Genomic DNA, 26,596 nt, shown 5'->3' with positions numbered 1-26,596 from the left:
ACTAAAACCGTCGCCCGCAGAACAGACTGAAAGGTTGGAAGAGGAACGAGGCTTGTCCGGACCTTGGCAGGCTGGACACGTCGGTTGGGTGGAAAGAGCTGCCAGTCCTGGGAGGCGCACCCTGGGGACCAATCGCTCTCGGGCTGCGCCTTCAGGGGGCGGGAGAATCGGGACGTCCACGCGCGTTGGGCGGGGCCTCTGGGGCGCTCGCAATTCTGCCTTACTGCGTGGGTCGGCGAGTCGCGGTCGCCTGGAGCAAGGTGAGCGCGGGAAAGCAGCGTGTACGGGATGGTAAAGGAAAGAGGGGGGGCTACAACCGTAGAAAATGGGAAATAGGAAACGATGGGAAAGAAAGAGAGGGTGGGAGTTTGCGAGGGTCCGGATAAATGGGGAGAGGGAGGGAGTGAGGGAGGGATGGGGACCGGGCGGCGAGGTGAGACCAACTGGACGGGGAAGGGAGAGTGCAGACGGGGCGTTGAAAGGGGAATGGGAAGAGTAGGATAACCCACCTTACAGGATGCCCTAGGAGTTCATTCCGAGTGAGGCAGTAAAGCAAAGCCTGGAAGACAGCTGTCATATGATCACCAACCTAGCCACACTTTCTGCCTCACTCGGCATGCAAATTACCCGGTGAGTGCAGAAGTGCTGCCTGGCCCTTTAAGACGAGGCTGGTAATGGGACTTTTCCTAGGCTCCTTTAACTGGGACGGCCTTTCTACTCCAAGCATTGGACTAACAGATAAACAGATTCGACCTCTAAGTCACTGCAGGATTACCCCTCACATCCTCTAGTTTTGAGAAAGGAGCATCTTTTCTTACCTTTTCCTTTACAGGATACCTGACACTGTGACTCCTCCGACACATTCTCTAAAGTATACTCCCCTAAGACAGTTTCTACTGATTTATCTGCCACCTTTCTGAAAACTTTTCTTTCGTTGACTTTTATGTTAGACTATTTTCTCTACATCCTCCCAGCCCGCCACCGCCTAAGAAACCCATCCTGATCGTGTAGACTTACAGACTGGTAAGGCAGGTTTGGGACTTTTGAGATAATCTAGTGGGGACCTCTCATTTTTTAGGTAAAAACGAAACAAACGAAACAAAAACAAAAACCCAAAAAAACAAAAATAACAGAGACTCGGAAAGGTGAACGTGACATGTATTGCGACCTTAGTAAGCACCAGGTGCTGTGCATGTCTTATATGTATTCGTCAAAAACCTGGGCTGTAGGTACTATTGTTCCCTTTTTACAAATAAGGAAACAGGCTGAGCAATTAACTTTCTAATATGTGGTATAGCTGGGATTTGATCCCAAGAGATCTGACTCTGAAACCTGCCTGCCTAACTGATTAAGTACAAAAAAAAGAATTACTAGATAGTGGCAGGGCCATGATTTTTTTTTTTAACCACACCAAAGTTTCCATGTCTTAAGTCTAAGGCTCTTTATACTTATCACAAGTTCAGTTATCTATACTGTATATAAATGGCACATGTATCTACTTCGCTACCGCAAGTTCAGTTCCTCCATTTGGTCACAAAACACTTTAGTTTCAAGAAAATTTTATATCTTAGGCTTCCTTGCTAAATTAGGAGCTAGGGAATGCTGACTTTACAGTTCTGACTGTAGCAGTAGATTTTGCTATGGCTACTGTGAAATAGGCAATTAGGCAAGGGTGAAAGTTGAGAAATAAAGATGGAAATTATTGGAATGACAATTGCTGGCACTTAAGGGTTTAATCTATTAGGTTCCCTTCTACTCAAGGCCCCCAGGTTTTAGGAGTGGCTTAGGCAGGCTTTAAATGTATAAGTGTCCTCTTATACTGTAGCTACTAACTTCTATTTAAATTGAATATCATGAAGCTGGAGTTGTCCATCTTCCTGTTACCATTTTTCCTGCATGTGCAACTCTTGACATGATGAGCAGTGCCATGATTTCTGGCATCTCTTGATATCATGCAATAATCTCAAATCCTCATCACCTAGAATTTGTCCTTTTCATACTATTCATTGCCTTTTTATAGTTTATTCTTTTTTCTATTTATAATTAGATAGCTTATTTTTTCAGGAGCAAACGTCAGTCATGAAACAGCCATCTACCATTTTAATTCCCAGAAATTAGCATGAGATATATATATATATATATGTCCATATATATGCCATATAGATAAAAAATATATACCTTCTCTCTATATATTAAAAATATATATTTGTTTTAAATTATATAATTTAAGTCCCAGAAATTGGCATTTTATACGTAATTACCATATATACCATATTTTAAAATATATTAATATTATATATTAAAATATATTAATATTATATATTTAAATATTATAGATGTGTTTCAATTATATAATACCTGAATTAATGTTTATTGTAAAAAATTAAAACGAGAGATATATATAGAGTAAATGAGAAAATCCTTTTTTTTTACCCTATCCTTGTATCCCACTTATTTTCCTGAAATAATCACTGTTAATAATTTGGTGTATTCCATATCGTCTGTACATTTACATAGCTGTAGGGGGGTGGGTATGTGCATACACATACATACACACAGGTTTTTAAAAACATAAATGAGACACTGTATCCATCTAGGGTCTCAGTCAGGAGACAGAAACCACACATCAAATAGAGTAAGTTTGACATAGAGAATTATTAACTAGTAATAGGGAATTAACTACTAAGGGGTGAAGAGAACTCTAAAAGAATTCAATAGCCGATATAGGGAGCAGCCACTACCTCCAGGGTTGAGGCAAAGCATTCAAGGAAGGAAAGAATTTGGAAGAGGCCCTCTTTCCCTCCAAGACTGATAATTGGACTATATGGGAGAGTATGTGATGGTTTATGTCACTGGATGACAAAGTTTGCTGAGTTGCTGCCCACTGAAGGGCTGGCACGCAGGAAACTGGATGTGCTGGAATGCCGAGTTGGAGGGCTGATGAAACTCGCCAGGAAACCACTACGATTCTGGGAAGCTGCTCACAGGGATGCTGAGGGAACTCAATGGGAAGACACCCACAGGGGTGCTGTTGAAACTTGATGGTAGGCAAGCACCAGGCACGGAGAAGCCTACCCTCATCAGAGTTCCTCCGGCGCCCTCTACTGGTAGAGTTTAAAATCATATCAGAGGGCAAAGGAAAAATGCTTACAACGTCCAGGATCACAAAACAGGCAGAAGGTAGATTTGGAGCTAAGGAGCAATAAACTACCTGGCACAGATTCACAACTTACTGTTTTTCACTTAACATCTTAGAGAATTATCATTTGATATATACAGCTCTATCTTATTCTTTTTAATGATTACATAATGTTCCATGTGTCTTAATTTCATTCCTTGATAGATATTTGGGTTATTTTCAGTTTTTCACTGCTGGGTGAGCATTCTTATACACATCACTTTGTGTATATGGCAACTATATCTTTAGGATTAATTTCTAGAAGTGGAATTGCTAGATCAAAGGATATACATGTTTAAACCTTTATAAATATAATACAAATTGATTTTTCACCAGTTGTGCATGATATTGCTGCTTCAGTCAAACTTTTAACAAAATGGATATCATAAATGTTTTATTTTTTGCCAATCTAATGGGTAGAAATGATGTTGTTTTAATTTGTATTTTCTTGATTCTTAATGAGATTAAGCATCTTTTCATATGTTTTTCTCATTCTGCAAGCATTGTTTTTTTAAATTACAGAAGTAACTTTTATAATAATTCAGTGTCAGAGTATATAAAGTGAAAATGATAGTGGTTAACGTGTAATGAGCATTAACTATGTGTCAGGCACTATTCTGCGGGCCTATTAACTTAAGCATAGTCTGTCAATCATTACCACCTGAGGTAACCGCTGTTGACAGTTGTGTGTGTGGTCTTCTAGACTTTATTCGAGGCTAACACAAACATATGCATTTATAGAACTTGTTCCTTGGGACTTTTCGTTTGCTTTGGTTTTACAAAAAGTGGAAACTCGTGTGCATATTTTGTTCTACATTATGCTTTTTTCCCACTTTGTTATGTTTTGGACCTCTTTCTAAGCCAGTATATAAAAATCTACCTCACCCTTTTAAATGTCTTCATAATATCTCATTGTATGGAGGTACCATAAATTATCCTTTTCCATTCTGGTAGATAGTCACTTTGATTCAATTTTTTTCTTTTGCTAAAGAATCAGTGCTGCAATAAACCTTTGTATGCATACCTTTATACACTCATTAGGTTAGCCTTTCAACACTATTTTCTGAGAATTAAAATGTTAGATTACTGCTTTGTGAATCCTCACATTTTCCAGTTTGTCCACTGTAGTTCAACTCATAGAGCTCCAATGCACATGTACTGTAGTATGTGTATATTACTGTACAGTATATACACAATGTGTAGTTGTAATATAATCAAGGTTTCCTCACAAATTACTTAGATAGATGTAGGTTTTAAAGCTTGAATAGTCTCTGTTAGGTATTCAGTGTCTTCCTATCTTTTATTACGATATCCTGACTGTAGGTCCGGATCCTCAGGGTAATAGTTTTTCTTTTCTAGTCTTCCCTGTATCCACTTTTAAACCATTCTGAGGTATCTCTGTCAAATTCCCTTGTTCTCAGAAATGCAGGGTTCTTCTCTCTCTCTATTCCCTCTAGGTTTCTTGCCCTTCAGTATCTTACTGAGTCTTATGATAATCACTCGTCTCACCTATTCCACCAGCATTCCCAGAGCTCTCCCGATGAGAAAATCCTTGCATTTGCTTTTTTGGTGATTATGTACACTCTGCTCCCCTTTTTTTGAGCTAAGAATGTTCATATCCATCATTGTTTCCAGGGTGAAATTCTCAGTTTTATAATTCCTTATTTTGATTTTCTTTGTATTTGTGTCACTATGCTTTTTTCTGTCTTACTCCTAAGGCCTTTTTTGTGGGTCTTTCAGCATCTCCCCCTTTTTTTTATTGAGGTGAAATTCACATAATAAAATTAACCAGTTTAAAGTATACAGATCAGTGACATTTAGAATATTCACAATATCATTCAGTCACCACTTCTATCAAGTTCCAAAACATTTTCATTAACCACCCCAAAAAGATAACCCCATACGCGTTAAGCATTCTTCACTCTTTCTTCCTCCAAGTTCCTGACAGCTCCAGACTGTTTTCTATCTCTATGGATTTACTTATTCTGGGTATTTCACGGAAGTAAAATCATGTGATCTTTTTTGTCTGGCTTAAACTAAGCATAGTGTTTTCGAGGTTCCTCCACGTTGTATCATGTATCAGTGCTTCATTTCTCTTTATGGCTGAGTAAAATTCCATTGTGCATATGTGTGTACCATAACTTGTTTATCCATTCATCTGTTGACGGACATTTGGACTGTTTCCACCGTTCAGCTTTGTGAATAATACTGCTGTGAACATTCATGTACGTGTACTTGCTTGAGTCCCTGTTTTCAATTCTTCTGTATACGGTATACTTAGGGGTAGAATAGCTGGGTCGTATGGTAATCCTATGTTTAACTTTTTGAGGAACCACCAAATTGTTTTTTGCGGCAGGTGCACCATTTTACATTTCCATCAGCAACGCATAAGGGTTCCAATTTCTCCAATCCTTTCCAACACTTATTTTCCACTTTTCAAAAATAGTCATCCTAATGGACTTAAAGTGTTATCTCGTGGTTTTGATTTGCATTTCCTTAATGATTAATGATACTGAGCACCTTTTCATGTGCCTGTTGGCCATTGGTTAATTTTTTTAATTAATTTATTAATTTATTTTGGACTGTGTTGGATCTTCATTGCTGCGTGCGGGCTTTCTCTAGTTGCGGCCAGTAGGGGCTACTCTTCGTTGCGGTGTGTGGGCTTCTCATTGGGGTGGCTTGTCTTTGTTGAGGAGCATGGGCTCTAGGCGTGTGGACTTCAGTAGCTGTGGCACGCGGACTCGGTAGTTGTGGCTCGCAGACTCTAGAGCGCAGGCTCAATAGTTGTGGCACACGGGCTTAGTTGCTCCGCAGCATGTGGGAGCTTCCCGGACCAGGGCTCGAACCTGTGTCCCCTGCATTAGCAGGCGGATTCTTAACCACTGCGTCACCAGGGAAGTCCCAGTATAATTTGTTTGAAGACATGTCTATTCAAGTTATTTGCCCATTTTTACTTCGGGTTGTTTATCTTTTTGTTGTTGAGCTGTAAGAGTTCTTTATACATTCTGAATACTAGACTCTTTTTTTAAAAATATTTATTTGGTTGTGCCGGGTCTTAGTTGCAGCAGGTGGGCTCCTTAGTCGAGGCTCAGGGGCTCCTTAGTTGCAGCATGTGGGCTTCTTAGTTGTGGCATGAGAACTCTTATTTGCGGCATGCATGTGGGATCTAGTTCCCTGACCAGGGATCGAACCCAGGCCCCCTGTGTTGGGAGTGTGGAGTCTTAACCACTGTGCCACCAGGGAAGTCCCAAGACTCTATATTAGTCATGTGATTTGCACATATTTTCTTTTATTCTGTGGGTTGTCTTTCTCATTTTCCTGATAATGTCCTTTGATGAACAAAAGTTTTCAATCTTGATAAAGTCTAATTTATCCATTTTTCTTTTGTTGCTTGTGCTTTTTGTGTCATATCTAAGAATCCATTCTGAATCCAAGGTCCTGAAGATTTACCCATATGTATCCTTGTAAGAGTTTTATAGTTTTAGCTCTTATATTTAGGCTGTTGATACATTTTGAGTTAATTTTGATGTATCATGTGAAGTAGGAGTGTGGGTATCCAGTTGTCCCAGCACCATTTATGGAAGAGACTATTCTTTCCTTGTCGAATAGTCTTGGCATGCTTGTTGAAAATCAGTTGGCCATAGATGTATGGGTTTATTTCTGGACTCTCAGTTATATTCCATTGGTCTATATGTCTATCCTTATGCCAGTACACACTGTTCTAGGTTACCGTAGCCGTATAGTAAGTCTGGAAATTGGAGAGGGAGTCCTCCAACTTTGTGCTTCTTTCTCAGTATTGTTTTGGCTGATCAAGGTCCTTTGCGTTTCGCTATGAATTTTAGAAGATTGGCTTTTCCATTTCTTTAAAAAACTTCTTCTTCTTTTTTTTTTAGTATTGTCTCTTCCTCCCTCAATTTATCCTTATAATTGATACCAAAGTTTCCTACGTTATCTTTCTTTTCACGCCTTTCTGATACCATTTCACTACCTAAAGCCTGATGGTAGGTCCCTGTTGCATTCTGGATCAAGAATAAGTTTGCTGTAGGCTCCCTCAACTTCTCTTTTATTCCACTCCTGCTGCTTTTTAAAATGTATAAATAAGTCCTCAGGTTTAGTTATTAAAATATTTTTTCATCTACTCTGTGTCAAAATGAGTATTTCTTATCATATAAATAGTTCCTCAAATTTTGCTTTTTCCATAAAGCCTTCCCAGACTGATTATTGGGGGTGGGGAAAAAGCTAATTACCTCTCTTCTCCTAATGCATTTGGACATGAGATTCCTAAGCTGTACTTGCTCCAGTATCATTCCCAACTATGTTCACTCTTGCTTTAACAAAAATGCACTTAAAATCACAGTATTTAGTGTTGGAGGGAACTTTAGGAATGTAATGCAGACTCCTAGTTAAATGTGGTTGAATGAACACATTCATTTATCTCTGCTGCCTATCCAAAGTCTTCTAAAAGGAGTAAGTTCAAAATGCATAAACCCACAAGACAAAGAACCTGGGTGAGCAGATGACAGCAACCACATTTTGGAAGAATGGAAACTGACTTAGCAGAGTAGTAGTTCACTAAGCTGTTAGTGGCGAAGCCATAACAAGCCAATTTTTAGAACCCCCAGGAAAGATTAGGTGGTGGAGGTACTAGGTGTCTCTGAAAGGGGGAGTGTGAGTGAGACAAAAAAATAAGAGGCATAGCTGAGGACAGAGATACTGTAATGAAAATTAGAATTAAGGGAACCTCAGTATTGGATGGTGACATCTCAGCCCCCTTCTGTAACTCAGCTCTGAGAACGCTGGCAACCAGGCTTGCTCCATGCCCTCCTTGACCCCACAGGCAATTGGATAATTCCTCAGTGGGAAAACTTTCCACCCCAAGAGGGGCAAAACCCTGCAGTCCTAATATGATCATCCTGCACTGACCAGCCCGGCCTCCTACCCTGCCTCACCCCTGCTGTTGGTCTCATTGCTCTTCATGGACAGCCAAGGCTCACCCTCAGACAATCCAAGAAAGGCCCAGCATGAAAGACAGACACCAAAAGGAACTCAGAGGACATTGAAGCAATGAAGCTGGCAGGGAAACTTGTTTTAAAAAATTCTATTTTCTGTCCTTGTTGATATCCTTGTCCCCCCAAAGAAAGAAGGCTTTAAAAAGGAGCTTTCAGAAGAAAAAAAACTCATAAATTGAAGATACTATAGTAGAAGTGAAAAATTCAACAGAAAGGAAGGAAAATCAGGTGAGGAGACCCCTGAGAACTGAAACCATCTGTACCCACACAGCTTATTGTTTGCATTTACAAGACTTACTATTCCACCCATCTCAAGTGTAACTTTATTATTACAGGGAACTGTTTCACAAGGCAATGACAGATGTAAATAATTTTGTTTATTCTGGGACTGTCCTTCCCCCAAACCCATTTAAATGCTGAGCTTACCAATAGATAGCATCAAGGAACAGTTGACTCCCCTAGGCTCTTTGAATCTGCGTCTCAAAATCCTTCCTTGCTGGGACCACCAACACTAAACTGTTATTCTTGTCCAATCCTAATAAGCCCTAGCATTGAAAGACCTGCCCTAAACCAGGTTGCAAAACCTCAGAAATAACTAAGCTTTGCCCTCCCCCCTCCAAGAGGCTAAGACTCCGTCAAGTTAGTGCTGTCTCTTCCTTCAGTAAGAATAAACTCAGCTTTTTTTTTTTTTAATTTTTTTTTTGATTTTTTTTTATTTTTGGCTGCACTGGGTCTTTGTTGCTGTGCGCAGGCTCTCTCTAGTTGCGCCGAGCGGGGCCTACTCTTCGTTGCGGTGCGCAGGCTTCTCATTGCGGTGGCTTTTCGTTGAGGAGCACGGGCTCTAGTCGCACAGGCTTCAGTAGTTGTGGCACGTGGACTCAGAAGTTGTGGCGCACGGGCTTAGTTGCTCCATGACATGTGGGATCTTCCCGGACCAGGGCTCAAACCTGTGTCTCCTGCATTTGCAGGTGGATTCTTAAGCACTGCGCCACCATGGAAGTCCCTCAGCTTTGTTTTGCCAAAGGTGGTGTTGGAGATATTTTGGTGGAGCCAGAAATATCGCCTCTAAAAAAGTAGTACAAAAAAAGAGAGGAGGAACATGGGAGAAAAAGGATAAGAAAGTTAAAAGCCAATTCAGGAGACCTAACATCCAAATTATAAGAATTCCCAAAAGAGAAAATGGGGAGAAAAATATCAATGAAATAATTCAAGAAAATGCCCTAGAACTGAAGGACATATGTTTCCAGAATAGAAGCCATGATGGATAAAAGGAGACTCATACCAAGGTTAAATTCATTGTTAAATTTCAGAAAAATTGAGACAATTAGTGGGCAGAGGGAAAAGTTCTTGGTTGCCTGTAGATTAATATTATTGCCCCCAGATGGCAGTAATGCCTCAAAAGGTCTAAGATTGTTTTGTTTTGTTTTGTTTTCTTCATAAAATGTCATCTCTTTCCAAAGCATTAGAAAGAGGCAGGCTCTGTCTGGATTCTTTCAGAGCTCACTCTGATTTTTTTCCTGAAAGACTCTGCTAAAAGGTCACCGTACAATGAAGGAAGGAAGTAAAAAGACAGTTCTCTTTGAGGAATGGCTCATGTGGCTCTGAGGGAAAAAAGACTTAAGAGAATGGACTCTGAACCTTACTTGTCTGTGTGGACAGGAGGACTTCTATCATTCATTTATTCTCTCAAGTCTTATTGATGCCTACTGTATGCCAGGTACTGTGCTAGGCACCAGGAATACCCCAGTAAAAAAAAAGTCAGAAGGAGTCTTTGTCTTCACGGAGCTTACATTCTGAGGGGAGAAATATCCAATATGCAAGTTAAATCACATATGTATCTGAGGAATTTGATAGAGGACAGGGTAGAAGCAAGCACACCAGCTTGGAAGCTAATGCAGTTGTCCGGGTGGGAGATATGCATGACTTGGGTTACAATACTGGTAGGGGAGAGAGAAGTAAGCAAATTCAAGATGTATTGGAGGGTAGAGTTGACAGGACTTGGTCATGGTCTGGACTCGGTCATTGTCTGGACTCGGTCATTGTCTAGAGCAGATGCGTTAACGTGTCCAGGTAGAACAAGTGGCTGGGTGGGTGGGTTGCCATTTTCTCAGGTGCAGAAAGCATGGAGAGAAAGAGGTTTTGGAGGAGGGGATGGTGGTTAGAATCAAGAATTCAGTGAGGAATATTAATTAAGTTAGTCTTTCTCCCCAGGCATGAGGTTCTGGTAGATGTCACTGATCCAGGCTAAGATGAGGTTTGCTTTGATTACTGCCCAAACAGGATGGCTTGGTCTGGCATATTTGTGTTAAATTGGCTCACAGTTAGCGTTCATTAAGTTAAAAATTGCTTTAACTCAGCCTCCCACGGAGCAAGAGCAAAATCAGCTGAAATTTGCAGTGTTTTTTTCCTGAGGTCTGCATTTGAGAGTTAAAGGGCATGCCAGAGCACCTTTCACATTTTATTTTTTTGTACTCTGTTCAGGAATGGCACACAATCTCAAAGACAAGAAACTTCTAGAAAATGCAAGGCCAGTTGTGTCGGTGGATCCTTGCGTTAGTATTTACAGGTAAGATCCTGAGTGTGATTCTGAGATGTCAGAGATGAAAACGTCTTCCGTTGACTCTGAGGATAGATACCTTTGCCTTATTTTGTCCCCCATGTAGTACCTGATACAAATGTACTCAGTAAATATGTATTGAATTGAAGCCACTCCATCTGGATTTTTTTCCAAGCCTCCAGACCCAAGTTAAACTCTCCATAGAACTTGAAGTAGCTCATATTACCTGTTTCCCAAAAAGCTGTTACATGGGAGGAGGTGCCTCTCCAGACTCATCATGGCTTAGGACCACATCACCCGGTGTGTTAGGAAAAGACACACCTCCTTCCTTGTTCCTATAACCCCCCTCCATGGGAATATTTTGCCATCATCAACACAGTGTTAAGACAGAATTTTAAAATCAACTTAGCCCTGAACATCTGTGTCATCATTTGTGACCTGGAGGTTGAGTAGTTCTGTACTGTGCCCATAGTCAACAGTTAGTTACCTCAGTCACCTTCTTTGATTCCCTCCTTGCATTCTCTTTACACCTTTGGATTGTGCTTTTCTGAGGGTAAGAATTGTATATTTTATTTTTATATTTTTATTTTTAATTAATTTTTTTGGAGTGTAGTTGATTTACAATGTTGTGTTATTTTCTGCTGTATGGCGAAGTGAATCAGTTATACATCTATCCACTCTTTTCTATATTCTATTCCCATATGGGTAGAATCGTATCTTTTTAAACTTTATGCTTTCATACAATTTAGAACAGTGCTTTGTAGACCTGTGGGTGTGAAGGAGTGGCTTAGGAGAGCTTTAGCTTCCCCCCACCAATTTGCATAAAACCCATAGCTGCCCTCCAGAATCAGAATTCATATGTAAGAAGAAAAAAGTTTGTAAATTATAAATAAGAGCATCTTTAGAAAACACGTTATTTTTATTGTTGTGTAATATGCATTCGAAGTAAAAACGGTGTGCTAACTACCCAGAAGCAGCCCTCAGTTAATACAAGTCCTCCAGTCTTCCCTTCCAGCCAGATAGCTACCCCTGTTTCCCAGCTAAAAAATCTGACACTCCCACTGCTCAAGAGATTTATTAACAGCTGTTGTTTAAGAGAGGGAGCCAATGCCTGGCAGAACATTCCCCTGTGAGCTGTCTCTCTCTCTGGGCTTTTCTTCTCCCTCTCCCATTAGGTTATGTTGTTTTTGTGCTGTGGACTGTATTCTGGATTTTCAGGAGTCCTTATTTATCTGTATATGTGTGATTCTTGTTTTCCTGATCCAAAGCTTTTTATGTAATACACTTTTGGGGGAAGTGACATGTCTAAAGTCCTGTGAAAACTCCCCTTGAATGTCTGCCTGAAATGGTAAGGAAAAAGTTCCACTGTTTCTGGAAGGCAGACTTTGTTATAAGTTCATTGAAAGCAATGCAGATGTGGGATATTTAAACAAAGTGAAATTCTGGGAAGCTTTTTGTGTAGCAGATTTGGGGAGGGTAGTCTGGAAACATCATACTTACAGTTACACCTCAACCTAAATAATAAAATGTGTAAAGTAGTTTTCCTATATATTATTTTCTCTCAATTCAGAAGACTATTCCAAGGCTCAAGTTTTTCTCATAAAAATGATAACTGCTCCATAGACAGTATAATCAGTCAAAAAAACAAAATGAGAGGTTTAAATATTGAAAAGGAGGTGGCAAAATTATCATTAGTTGCAGATGACATTATAACGTACCTGGAAAACCTAAGGGAATCAACTTAAAAGTTACTAGAAATAATAGGAACATTCAATAAGGTAGCCATAACAAAATAAATGTACAAAAATCAATAATAGTCTTATATTCCAACCAAAACCATCTCAAAACTATCATAGGTAAAATTATAACTTATATTCCAACCAAAACCATCTCAAAACTATCATAGGTAAAATTATAATCACAAACCAAAACTATAATAACAGCAAACTCCTAACAGGAAGTATGCATGACCTAGATGAAGAAAAATATAAAACTTAATAGAGGATATAAAAAGGCTTGGTGAGAAAACTCCATACTATAAATATATCCATTTCCCTTGCATTAATCTGTAGATTTAATGAAATCTTAACAAAAACTATAACTGATTTCTTTTTTTGGACTGTGACTTGATTTTCAGTTTCACTGAAAGAGTGACTGTGAAATTGATCAGCCAAAAAAAAAAAAAGTGTTGTATGGGAAGACTTAGCTCTGGTAGCCAACCTATAAGACAGACCCCAGTGATCACTGTCTGCCTCTTGGCTTTCACACCCTTGTGTAGTCCCCTCCTATATTGTACCAGGGTAGGGCTGCCAGATAAAATATAGAATTCTCAGTTAAATTTGAACTTCAGACAAACAATGCATAATTTTTAAATGTTGCACAGGGCATACGTACATTGGCATACCTTATTTTATTGTGCTTTGCCTTATTGTACTTCACAGATACTGTGTTTTTTACAAATTAAAGGTTTGTGATAACACTGTGTTGAGCAGTCCTGTTGGTGCCAGTTTTCCAAGAGCATTTGCTCATATTGTGTCTCTGTGTCACATTTTGGTAATTCTCACAGTATTTCAAACTTTTCCATTTTTATTATACCTGTTATGGTGATCTGTGATCAGTGATCTTTGATGTTACTATTATAATTGTTTTGGGGCACCACAAGCTGCACTTATATAAGATGGCAAACTTAGTTGATAAATGTGTGTGTTCTGACTGCTCTACCCCATCTCTCTCTCTGTCTCCTTGGGCCTCCCATTCCCTGAGACACAACAATATTGAAATTAGGCCAATCGATAACCCTACAATGGCCTCTGAGTGTTCAAGTGAAAGGAAGAGTTGCACATCTCTCACTTTAAATCATAGGCTGGAAATGATTGAGCTTAGTGAGGAAGGCAGTCAAAAGCCCAGATAGACTTGAAAGCTAGGCCTCTTGCACCAAACAGTGAGCTAAGTTATGAATGCAAAGGAAAAGTTCTTGAAGGAAATTAAAAGTGTTACTGTAGTGAATACACAAATGATAAGAAAGCAAAACAGCCTAACTGATGATAGGGAGAAAGTTTTATTGGTCCAGATAGAAGATCAAACCAGCCACAACATTCCCTTCAGCCAAAGCCTAATCCAGAGCAAGGTCCTAATGCTGTTCAATTCTGTGAAGGCTAAGAGAGGAAGCTACAGAAGAAAAGTTTGAAGCCAGTCAAGGTTGGTTCATGAGGTTTAAGGAAAGCTGTCTCCATAACATAAAAGTGCAAGGTGAAGCAGCAAGGGCTGATGTGGAAGCTGCAGCAAGTTATCCAGAAGACCTAGCTAAGATAATTAATGAAGGTGGCTACACTAAGCAACAGAGTTCAGTGTAGATGAAACAGCTTTATATTGGAAGAAGATGCCCTCTATGACTTTCATAGCTAGAGAGGAGAAATCAATATCTGGCTTCAAAGATTCAAAGGACAAGCTGATTCTCTTGTTAGGGGCTAATGCAGCTGGTGACTTTAAGTTAAAGCCAATACTCATTTACCATTCTGAAAATCCCAGGGCCCTTAAGAATTATGCTAAATCTACTCTGCCTGTGCTGTGTAAATGGAACAACAAAGCCTGGATGACATCACATCAGTTGACCACATGGTTTACTGAATATTTTGAGCCCACTCTTGAGACCTACTGCTCAGAAAAAAAGATTCATTTCAAAATATTACTCTTATTGACAATGGACCCAGTCACCCAAGAGCTCTGATGGAGATGTACAATGAGATTCATGTGTTTTTTTTTGTTTTTTGTTTTGGCTGCGCTGAGTGGCATGTGGGATCTTAGTTCCCTGACCAGGGATCAAACCCGTGCCCACTGTATTGGGAGCTCTGAGTCTTAACCACTGGACCACGAGGGAAGTCCCTCATGTTGTTTTCATGCCTGCTAGCATAACATCCATTCTGCTGCCCGTGGATCAAGGAGTAATTAACAGTTTCAAATCTTATTATTTAAGAAACACATTTTGTAAGGTTGTAGCTGCCATAGATAGTGATTCCTCTGATGGATCTGGGTAAACTAAATAGAAAGCTTTCTGGAAAGGATTCACCATTCTGGATGCCATTAAGAACATTTGTGGAGACACTGTTTTGGGAAAGATCACCAGGTGTTCTCCTTACTAGCTGCAAGTAATAAATCAATCTTTCCTTCTCCCGAAAGGAAAAAAAAAAAAAAAGAACTTTCATGATTCATGGGAAGAGGTCAATATATCAGTATCCATAGGAGTTTGGAAGAAGTTGATTCCAACCCTCATGGATGACTTTGAGGAGTTTAAGGCTTCAGCAGATGTGGTAGCAAGAAATAGCAAGAGAACTAGAATTAGAAGTGGAGCCTGAAGATGTGACTGAATTGCTGCCATCTCATGATAAAACTTGAGAGGATGAAGAGTTGTTTCTTATGGATGAACAAAGAAAGTGATTTCTTGAGATGAAATCTACTCCTGGTAAAGATGCTGTGAAGATTGTTGAAATGACCACAGAGGATTTAGAATGCAGTAAGTCCCCTAAGTACGAACCTTCAAGTTGTGAACTTTCAAAGATGCGAACGTGAATTTGCATGTCCAATCATGTAAGTAAGTTCACGTGTCTGGCGTACATTGTCACGTGCATGCATCCTCTACAAGTGGTTGTGCTTTTGTGTACTTTACAGTACTGTATAGAGTACAGTAGTACAATATCTTTATTTCAAGCCCAGGATGTCCGGAAACAAGCGTAAAAGCAGTGGTGATGTAGCTGGTACTGCTAAGAAACATCAAGCGATAACGATGTAAACAAACTGAAAATAATTGAGAGAGTGGAGAGAGGCAAAAAGATGGTAGCTGCCACTCATTACTATAACATGAATCGTTCCACCATTGGCACAGTTCTAAAGAAGAAGGACAAGATCATGGAAACATGTGAAGTCTGCTGTGCCGATGATGTTGACAATAATACTGAAGAAGTGTGGACAAGTGACGGAGGAGATGGAGAAGCTTCTCAGTGTGTGGATGCAGGATCAGCATCAGCATTGAGTCCTGCTCAGCTTAATGCTGATTCAAGAGAAAGCTAAAAGCCTTTATGAAGACTTGAAGAAGAAGCACAGCAAATAATCAGAGAGCGCATCTTTTCATGCCAGCCGTGGCAGGTTTCATTGGTTCAAGGCTAGAGCCAGCCTTCACAATGTAAAGGTAAATGGCGAGAAACTGGGGAGGTCAAGATGGAGGAGTAGGAGGACGTGGAGTTTGCATCTCCTCACAACTAGGGCACCTACCAGGTGCTGGTGGGGGACCTTGGACACCTAAGGGGACGGGAGGAACCCCCGAGCGACCGGGTAGGATGTGGGGGGGGAGAAGTGGGGAGGAGAAGTGGAGGTGGGACAGGACCTGTGCCCCTGAAGGGCGGCTGTGGGAGGGGAAGGGTTCCCACGCTCGGGAGGGGCCCACCCACAGTGAGATCAGTGGAAATGGAAAGAGACCCCTGAGGGATAGGAGGGAATGGGCCAGCATTTCCCCCACCCATTTGGGCCCCAGGGAGCCTGCTGAGGTCCTGATCTGCGCTCTGAAGCCCCCTCTGGCCGCACCCCATGCCAAAGCCCTGCTTCCGCCAAAGCCCTGCCCCACATGGCCAAGGCATTTTCTGGCTTTTTTTTTTTTTTTTTTTTTGCTGTTGTGGTTCTGTTTTACCTTGCTGTTGTTTCACTTATATTTTTATTTTTTCTAATAAATTTTTTTATTTTTCTTATTTTATTTTATTTTTAATTCTTTGTTATTGTTCTGCCCCCCCACCTTTTGTTTTGGTCAAACCAAGCAGCTTGCAGGCTCCCAGACTGGGGGTTGGGCCTGAGCTCATGTGGTGGGAGTCCAAACCACTGGACTAACAGAGAACTTCAAACCCCAGGGAATATTAATCAGGGTGAGGTCTCCTGGAGGTCCTTATCTTGGAACCAAGACCTGGCTCTACCCAACTGCCTGCAAACCCCAATGCTGGACACCTGAGGCCAAACAGTTGCTAAGACAGGAACACAGCCCCACCCATCAAAAAAAAAAAATGAAGTGACAAAAATGTATGTTACAGATGAAGGAGCAAGGTAAAAACCTAGAAGACCAAATAAATGAAGAGGAAATAGGCAACCTACCTGAAAAAGAATTCAGAGTAATGATAGTAAATGTGATCCAAAATCTCAGAAATAGAATGGAGGCATGGATCGAGAAAATACAAGAAATGTTTAACAAAGACCTAGAAGAACTATAGAACAAATAGTGATGAACAATGCAATAACGGAAATGAAAAGTACTCTAGAAGGAATCAATAACAGAATAACTGAGACAGAACAACGAATAAGTGAGCTGGAAGATAGAATGGTGGAAATAACTGCTGAGGAGCAGAATGAAGAAAAAAGAATGGAAAGAATTGAGGACAGTCTCAGACACCTCTGGGACAACATTAAATGCACCAACACTCGAATTATAGGGGTCCCAGAAGAAGAAGAGAAAGAGAAACGGTCTGAAAAAATATTTGAAGAGATTATAGTCGAAAACTTCCCTAACATGGGAAAGGAAATAGCCACCCAAGTCCAGGAATCACAGAGAGTCCCATACAGGATAAACCCTAGGAGAAACACACCAAGACACACATATTAATCAAACTAACAAAAATTAAATTCAAAGAAAAAAATTAAAAGCAGCAAGGGAAAAGCAACAAATAACATACAAGGGAATCCCCATAGGTTATTGCTGATTTTTCAACAGAAACTCTGCAGGCTAGGAGGGAGTGGCAGGATATATTTAAAGTGATGAAAGGGAAAAACCTACAACCAAGGTTACTCTACCCAGCAAGGATCTCATTCAGATTCGATGGAGAAATCAAAGCTTTACAGACAAGCAAAAGCTAAGAGAATTCAGCACCACCAAACCAGCTTTGTAGCAAATGCTAAAGGAACTTCTCTAAGCAGGAAACACAAGAGAAGAAAAAGGCAGGGACTTCCCTGGTGGTCCAGTTATTAAGAAACCGCCTTCCAATGCAGGGGGTGCAGGTTTGGGCCCTGGTTGGGGAACTAAGATCCCACATGCTGCAGAGCAACTAAGCCAGCATACTTTGGAGCCTGCTCACCACAACTAGAGAGAAGCCTGCACACTGCAATGAAGAGCCTACGTGCCGCAACTGAAGACCCAATGCAGCCAGATAAATAAAATAAATAAATAAATATATATAGAGATAGATAATATTAAAAAAAGACCCACAAAAACAAACTCAAAACAAGAAAGTGGTAATAGAAACATACATATCAATAATTACCTTGAATGTAAATGGATTGAATGCTCCCACCAAAAGACACAGACTGGCTGAATGGATACAAAAACAAGACCCATATATATACTGTCTACAAGAGACCCACTTCAGACCTAGGGGCACATACAGACTGAAAGTGAGGGGAAGGAAAAAGATATTCCATGCAAATGGAAATCAAAAGAAAGCTGGAGTAGCAATACTCATATCAAAATAGACTTTAAAATACAGACTGTTACAAGAGATAAGGAAGGACACCACATAATGATCTTGGGTTAATCAAGGGATCAACCCAAGAAAAAGATATAACAATTATAAATATTTATGCACTCAACATAGGAGCACTTCAATACATAAGGCAAATGCTAACAGCCATAAAAGGGGAAATTGACAGTAACACAATAATAGTGGGGGACTTTAACACCCCACTTACACCAATGGACAGATCATCCAGACAGAAAATAAATAAGGAAACACAAACTTTAAATGACACAATAGACCAGATAGATTTAACTGATATTTACAGGACATTCCACCCAAAAGCAGCAGAATACAGTTTCTTCTCAAGTGCTCACAGAGCATTCTCCAGGATAGATCACATCTTGGGTCACAAATCAAGCCTTGGAAAATTTAAGAAAACTGAAATTGTATCAAGCATCTTTTCTGACCACAGTGCTATGAGATTAGAAATCAATTACAGGGGAAAAAAACCCTGTAAAAAACACAAATACATGGAGTATAAACAGTGCGCTGCTAAATAACCAAGAGATCACTGAAGAAATCAAAGAGGAAATAAAGAAAAGTGCATAGAAACACACATGAAAATGAAAACTCGATGACCCAAAATCTATGGGGTGCAGTAAAAGCAGTTCTAAGAGGGAAGTTTATAGCAATTCAATCTCACCTCAAGAAACAAGAAAAATCTCAAATAAACAATCTAACCTTACACCTAAAGGAACTAGAGAAAGAAGAACAAACAAAACCCAAATTTAGCAGAAGGAAAGAAATCATAAAGATCAGAGCAGAAATAAATGAAATAGAAACAAAGAAAACAATAGCAAAGATCAATAAAACTGAAAGCTGGTTCTTTGAGAAGATAAACAAAATTGATAAACCATTAGCCAGACTCATCAAGAAAAAAATGGAGAGGACTCAAATCAATAAAGTTAGAAATGGAAAAGGAGAAGTTACAAAGACACTGCAGAAATACAAGGCATCCTAAGAGACTACTAGAAGCAAATCTATGCCAATAAAATGGACAACCTGGAAGAAATGGACAAATTCTTAGAAAGGTATAACCTTCCAAGACTGAACCAGGAAGGAATAGAAAATATGAACAGACCAATCACAAGTAATGAAACTGACACTATAATTAAAAATCTTCCAACAAACAAAAGTCCAGGACCAGATGGCTTCACAGGTAAATTCTATCAAACATTTAGAGAAGAGCTAACACCCATCCTTCTCAAACTCTTCCAAAAAAATTGCAGAGGAAGGAACACTCCCAAACTTATTCTATGAGGCCACCATCACCCTGATACCAAAACCAAAGATACTACATAAAAAGAGAATTACAGACCAATATCACTGATGAATATAGATGCAAAAATCCTCAACAAAATACTAGCACACAGAATCCAACAACATATTAAAAGGATCATACACCATGATCAAGTGGGATTTATCCCAGCGATGTAAGGATTCTTCAATATATGCAAATCAATCAATGTGATACACCATATTAACAAATTGAAGAATAAAAACCATATGATCATCTTGATAGATGCAGAAAAAGCTTCTGACAAAATTCAACACCCATTTATGATAAAACTCTCCAGAAAGTGGGATAGAGGGAACCTACCTCAACATAATAAAGGCCATATACGACAAACCCACAGCAAACATCATTCTCAATGGTGAAAAACTGAAAGCATTTCCTCTAAGATCAGGAACAAGACAAGGATGTCCACTCTCACCACCATTATTCAACATAGTTTTGGAAGTCCTAGCCACAGCAATCAGAGAAGAAAAAGAAATAAAAGGAATACAAATCTGAAAAGAAGAAGTAAAAGTGTCACTGTTTGCAGATGACATGATACTATACATAGAGAATCCTAAGGATGCCACCAGAAAACTACTAGCACTAATCAATGAATTTGGTAAAGTTGCAGGGTACAAAATTAATGCACCGAAATCTCTTGCATTCCTATACACTAATGATGAAAAATCTGAAAGAGAAATTAAGGAAGCACTCTCATTTACCATTGCAACAAAAAGAATAAAACACCTAGGAATAAACCTACCTAGGGAGCCAAAAGACCTGTATGCAGAAAACTATAAGACATTGATGAAAGAAATTAAAGATGATACCAACAGATGGAGAGATATACCATGTTCTCGGATTGGAAGAGTCAATATTGTGAAAATGACTATACTACCCAAAGCAATCTACGGATTCAATGCCATCCCTATCAAATTGCCAATGGCGTTTTTTACAGAACTAGAACAAAAAATCTGAAAATTTGTATGGGGACACAAAAGACCCTGAAGAGCCAAAGCAGTCTTGAGGGGAAAAAAACGGAGCTGGAGGAGTCAGGCTCCTGGACTTCAGACTATACTACAAAGCTACAGTAATCAAGACAACATGGTACTGGCACAAAAACAGAAATATAGATCAATGGAACAGGATAGAAAGCCCAGAGATAAACCCATGCATCTATGGTCACCTAATCTATGACAAAGGAGGCAAGGATATACAATGGAGAAAAGACAGTCTCTTCAATAAGTGGTGCTGGGAAAACTGGACAGCTACATATAAAAGAACGAAATTAGAACACTCCCTAACACCATACACAAAAATAAACTCAAAATGCGTTAAAGACGTAAATGTAAGACCAGACACTCTAAAACTCTTAGAGGAAAACATAGGAAGAACACTCTTTGACATAAATCACAGCAAGATCTTTTTTGACCCACCTTCTAGAGTAATGGAAATAAAAACAAAACTAAACAAATGGGACCTAATGAAACTTAAAACGTTTTGCACAGCAAAGGAAACTATAAACAAGATGAAAAGACAACCCTCAGAATGGGAGAAAATATTTGCAAACAAATCAATGGACAAAGGATTAATCTCCAAAATATATTATCAGCTCATGCAGTTCAATATCAAAAAAACAAACAACCCAATCCAAAAATGGGCAGAAGAACTAAATAGACATTTCTCCAAAGAAGACATACAGATGGCCAGGAAGCACATGAAAAACTGCTCAGCATCACTAATTATTAGAGAAATGCAAATCAAAACTACAATGAGGCATCACCTCACACTGGTCAGAATGGCCATCATCAAAAATCTACCAACAGTAAATGCTGGAGAGGGTGTGGAGAAAAGGGAGCCCTCTTGCACTGTTTCTGGGAATGTAAATTGATACAGCCCCTAGGGAGAACAGTATGGAGGTTCCTTGAAAAACTAAAAATAGAATTACCATATGACCCAGCAATCCCACTACTGGGCATATACCCAGAGAACACCATAATTCAAAAAGACACATGCACCCCAGTGTTCATCGCAGCACTATTTACAATAGCCAGCTCATGGAAGCAACCTAAATGCCCATTGACAGATGAATGGATAGAGAAGGTGTGGCACGTATATACAATGGAATATTACTCAGCCATAAAAAGGAATGAAATTGGGTCATTTGTAGAGATGTGGATGGACCTAGAATCTGTCATACAGAGTGAAGTAAGTCAGAAGGAGAAAAACAAATATCGTATGTTACTGCGTATACGTGGGATCTAGAAAAATAGTACAGATGAACCTATTTCCAGGGCAGGAATAGAGATGCAGATGTAAAGAAAGGACGTGTGGACACAGGGCGGGAAGGAGAGGGTGAGATGAATTGGGAGATTAGGTTTGACATAAATACACTACTGTGTGTAAAATAGATAGCTAGTGGGAACCTGGTATAAAGCACAGGGAGCTCAGTTTGGTGCTCTGTGATGAACTAGCTGGGTGGGATGGGGGTGGGGATTGGAGGGAGGTCCAAGAGGGAGGGGATATATGTATACATATAGCTGATTCACTTCGTTATACAGAAGAAACTAACACAACATTGTAAAGCAATCTTACTCCAAAAAAAAAAAAAAAGTATGTGGTGAAGTAGCGAATGCAGGTATGGTAGCTGCCCAGGAATTTCCTGAAACACTTTGCGAAATTATTGATGAAGGCACAGGTTTTCATTGTGGATGAGTCAGGATTGTACTGGAAGAGGATGCCAGACCAAAGTTATATCAGTAAGGAGGAAAAGTGGTTGCCAGGCTATAAAGCAGCAAAGCATAGGCTAACTCTGTTGTTTGGTGGCAATGCTTCTGGTGATATGAAGCTGAAACCTCTCTTAGTTTATCATTCAGAGAACCCAAGAGCCCTTAAAAACATAGCCAAGGGCTCTCTTCCTGTTGTGTGGAAGAGTAACCCCAAAGCCTGGGTTACACAGGCCATTTTCCAGCACTGGTTTTTCCACCACTTTATCCCAGAGGTAGAGGAATATTGCTTGGAGAATGATGTCCCATTCAACATTCTTTTGCTGCTCAACAGTGCTCTGGGCTACCCCCATTCATGGATGACTTTCATCCCAACGTCAAAGTAGTGCATCTGCCATCGAATACTGTGTCATTCATCCAACCTATGGACCAGGGAGTTACAGTGACTTTCAGGAAATATTATTTACATAATACTTTTCGTCAGGCGGTAACGGCAAGTGACGAATCAGAAACAACCTTGTGACAATTTTGGAAGGACTATAACATCTACAAGGCCATAAAAACCATTGATTTTGCTTGGTGTGAGGTTATGGCCGTCACCGTGAATGGGGTTTGGAAGAACCTTTGTTCATGATTTTCGTGTATTTGAGAAGGTGGATGAGGAGTCCAAAGAGCTCTTCAGCAACTTAGTGACCCTCAGAGAGAAGGTGGAGCTAGATCTGCAAGAGGACGACTTCATTGAACTCCTGGCTGTGCAACACGAAGAGCATACTAGTGAAGATCTGATGGAATTGGAGGCCCAGAGAAAGGACGAAGAGAGACAACAGGAAGAAGAAGTAACTGAAGAACCGAAGAGATTCATGACGCAGGAAATATCAAGGGGATTTTCTTTATTTGAGGAGGCACTGTTAGTTTTTGAGGCACAGGACCCGAACATAGAATGGTACACGAAGGTTGCAGCGGCCGTTCAGAATGCAATCCAGTGCTACCGTGTCATTTCTGACAAGAAAAAAAAGCTACTACTCAGACATCACTGGATCATTCTTTCAAGAGGATAGATAGAATTGAATCCAGCGAGCAACCAGAACCTGTGCTGACAGTGTCGGGCGTGAGTGAAATTGCATCTTGCCCTCCGTCTCCTATTGCTGGTGATCCCACCACCTCTCCCTCCTCCAGTCAGTAACTCTTCTCGCCTGTTCACTCCATGCCAGCCCCTGTATGCCAGCTGTTGTACTATACTACTGTACTTTTCAAGGTACTGTACTGTAAGATTAAAAATGTCTTCTTTATTTTTCGTGTTTTTTTTAATGTATTATTTGTGTGAAAAGTATTATAAACCTATTACAGTCCAGTACTGTGTAGCCAATTGTGTTAGTTGGGTATCTAGGCTAACTTTGTTGGACTTAACGAACAAATTGGACTTACGAACGCACTCTCGGAACAGAACTCATTCGTATGTAGGGGACTTACTGTATTACATAAAGTTAGTTGATAAAGCAGTGCCAGGGTTTAAGAGGATTGACTCTAATTTTGAAAGAAGTTCTATGGGTAAAATGCTATCCAACCGTATTTTTAAATTAAGGTATGTGCATTGTTTTTTCAGACATAATGCTATTGCTCACTTACTAGACTACATTATAGTGTAAACATAACTTATACGTGCACTAGGAAACCGAAAAATTCATGTGACTCACTTTATTGTGATATACTAAATTTTGATGTTTATCTGAAAATTATATTTAACTGAGAATGCTATACTTTTTAAAATCTGGAACACTATTAATTTACAGATTAATTGGTCTGTGTGACCCGTAACATATGACAGAGGTAAGGATATGTCAGCTTCAAGATTAGGTTATAAAAGACAGGCTTCTGCCTTGGACATCCCCCCATCCCCTGGTCTCTCACCCTGGAGGATACAAGCTGCCATATTGTGAGCAGCCCTGTGGAAAGACCTATGTGGCAAGGAACTAAAACCTCTGGCCAGCATCAAGTGAGGAACCAATCCCTGTCCACAACAACAATGTGGGTGACCTTAGAAGTGGCTCCTTCAGCCCAGTCAAGTCTTGAGATGACTTCAGCCCCATCCTACACCTGGATAGCCACCTTGTGAGACTCTGAGGCAGAACCACCCATCTAAGCTGCCCCCAGATTCCTTACAATTGTGTGAGGTAATGTTGTTTTATGATGCTGAATTTCAGGGGTTACTTGTTATGCAACAATAGATAACTAATACACTGACCCAATTGGATATTTAATCATGAAGCTATAATGCTTGAAACAATTTGGTATGTTATGCCAAGAAATCTACACTTCAGTGGAATAGTATTGGGAGTCTAAAAATAGAATGTGTATATGGGAATTTTGTAAAAGATACAGGCATTATTTCAAATCAATGTGGAAAAGATTAATTAGTAAATAAATTATGTTAGGATAGTTGCCTAGCCATTTAGAACCTTGCCAAAAATCAGGATGATCTCCTGTCTCTGGACAAGGCTTTTAAATGAAATGAAATGGAAATTTTAGGATATTAAAAAAGCAAAAAGCATTCAAACATTTTAAAAATTTTCCCTTTATTCTCTAAGACATTTCTAAGCAAAATTTTTGTCTTATTTGCATTGCATTTAGTCTCCTGACAAAGATGAGACTATCTCAAATATTTGTGTAGTCCAGGACCACCCAAGCTGACATGGCTTGCGTGCTCCTAGAGCTGGACAGTGCTTGCTGGACAACCTACAGCCCAACTTCCCGCGCAGTATTGAGTGACAGCTTCAAGGAAGAGGGCAATGGGTCTGATCCCTTTAATACCTCCACCAAGCAAATACTGTGGGCGTTTGGTGACAGTGTATACTTAACTCTTATTCCTCACTTGCGGCAGTTTCAACATGGACATTCACACAACTTTGTAGCCTCATTCAAAGTACTAAGGGGCAAGTCTCTCTCAATTTTCTAATAGAAACATTAAATAGCAAGTGAGCATTAACAAAGAAAGATGTATGACTTCTCATGGACATTCTGCGAAACTGCATGTACTTTTTCCTTATTGATATATATGTATTTACTTTCTTAGAAAGGTCACACAAATCCTGGTAAAAATTACTTCATGATCATAATTTGTTAACTTCATCTTCTTTCCAGAAGAAAAATGAAAAAAATATATACATCATAGTGTTAGAGACTTTGGCTAGTATTTCCCATAACACTAATTTTCTAAAAAAATTTAAATATAGGGTTTTTTTTTTAAATACAGGAAAGCACAAAATGACCCATTACCCACAAAATGGCCCACTACCCAGATAACCAATTGACATTAAAAAAGTAAGGCATGAAAGGAAATTCAAATATTCCAACAACCTTTTAGAAAAACAAGGGTACTACAGTTAATATATACTTGGTGATACAATGAATCCCAATTATAGAAAATGTGTGTGGTAGAGAATATATCTTTAAACTGATGAATTACGTTTTCTTTCCAACTTTTTTCCTTTGTATATTTTTTACATAGTTGATATGTAAAATGTATATACATTTTTGTAGCCTGTTTTTTTACTTAATATTATCATATAAACATTACCTTAATGTTGTTAAAATTAATTATATTCTTAATGTAATTTATTTAATTAAATAAAACTTACTTTAAGCATTCCATTGTAACTAGTTAGCCATTTTCCCATTGTTGACACTTAAGTTATTTTCAGTGTTTGCTTTTATAATTAAGGATTTTACAGATATCATTGTGCATACAGTTTTGTTGACTTTCAGATTATGTCCCCATGATAAAATACAGAAGTGAAATTCTTAAGGGTCTTGCTACAACACAATATAAAGATGGCTATAGAAAATATAGGACTAAACTAGCGATACCTCAACTGAATTTGGGGCCCAACAATTCAGAGTTTTTCTGTTAACATAAATACAGGCAAGCAAAGAAAATAAATATTTAAGAGATTATTTATCAGACTCTACTGGAATCTACTTTGTTCTAGACACTGTGCTAAGTTCTGTAGAGACTGTGAAGATCAATAAATAAAATTCCTTCTCTTAAGCTTACTATGACTATATTTACTAATATATTATTATAATGTAATAATGTATTATAACCCACAGCCCATTATTCTAATTTAGTTTCATCTTGGTATCTAAAGTTCTTCAGGGTCATATTCCCATTTTTCTGTATGCTTTGGGCCTTTAAGCTACTTTAATATTGGCCTAAGCAAGATGTTTGGAAAGTGAAAAGTAATATAATTCATGTCAAATTACAAATGAATCGTTTGGGGTAGATATGGTTTTATATAACAGAAAGGCA

At 39.3% G+C, this 26,596-nt stretch overlaps 1 long non-coding RNA gene across 1 annotated transcript; it reads left to right on the top strand.

Annotated features, from left to right (window-relative positions):
* The first annotated feature begins 190 nt into the window (after positions 1 to 190).
* LOC132596852 (uncharacterized) lies at positions 191 to 26,231 on the top strand. The gene is made up of 3 exons (XR_009563005.1): positions 191 to 260; positions 10,669 to 10,753; positions 22,625 to 26,231. It is a non-coding gene; the product is annotated as an uncharacterized lncRNA (long non-coding RNA).
* Positions 26,232 to 26,596: the final 365 nt, after the last annotated feature.

The sequence above is a fragment of the Globicephala melas genome, chromosome 2 (genome assembly GCF_963455315.2).
Source record: "Globicephala melas chromosome 2, mGloMel1.2, whole genome shotgun sequence".
NCBI classification, from domain to species: domain Eukaryota; kingdom Metazoa; phylum Chordata; class Mammalia; order Artiodactyla; family Delphinidae; genus Globicephala; species Globicephala melas.
Note: the sequence above shows the minus strand (reverse complement) of the source record. Positions and strands in the feature narration are given on the sequence as shown.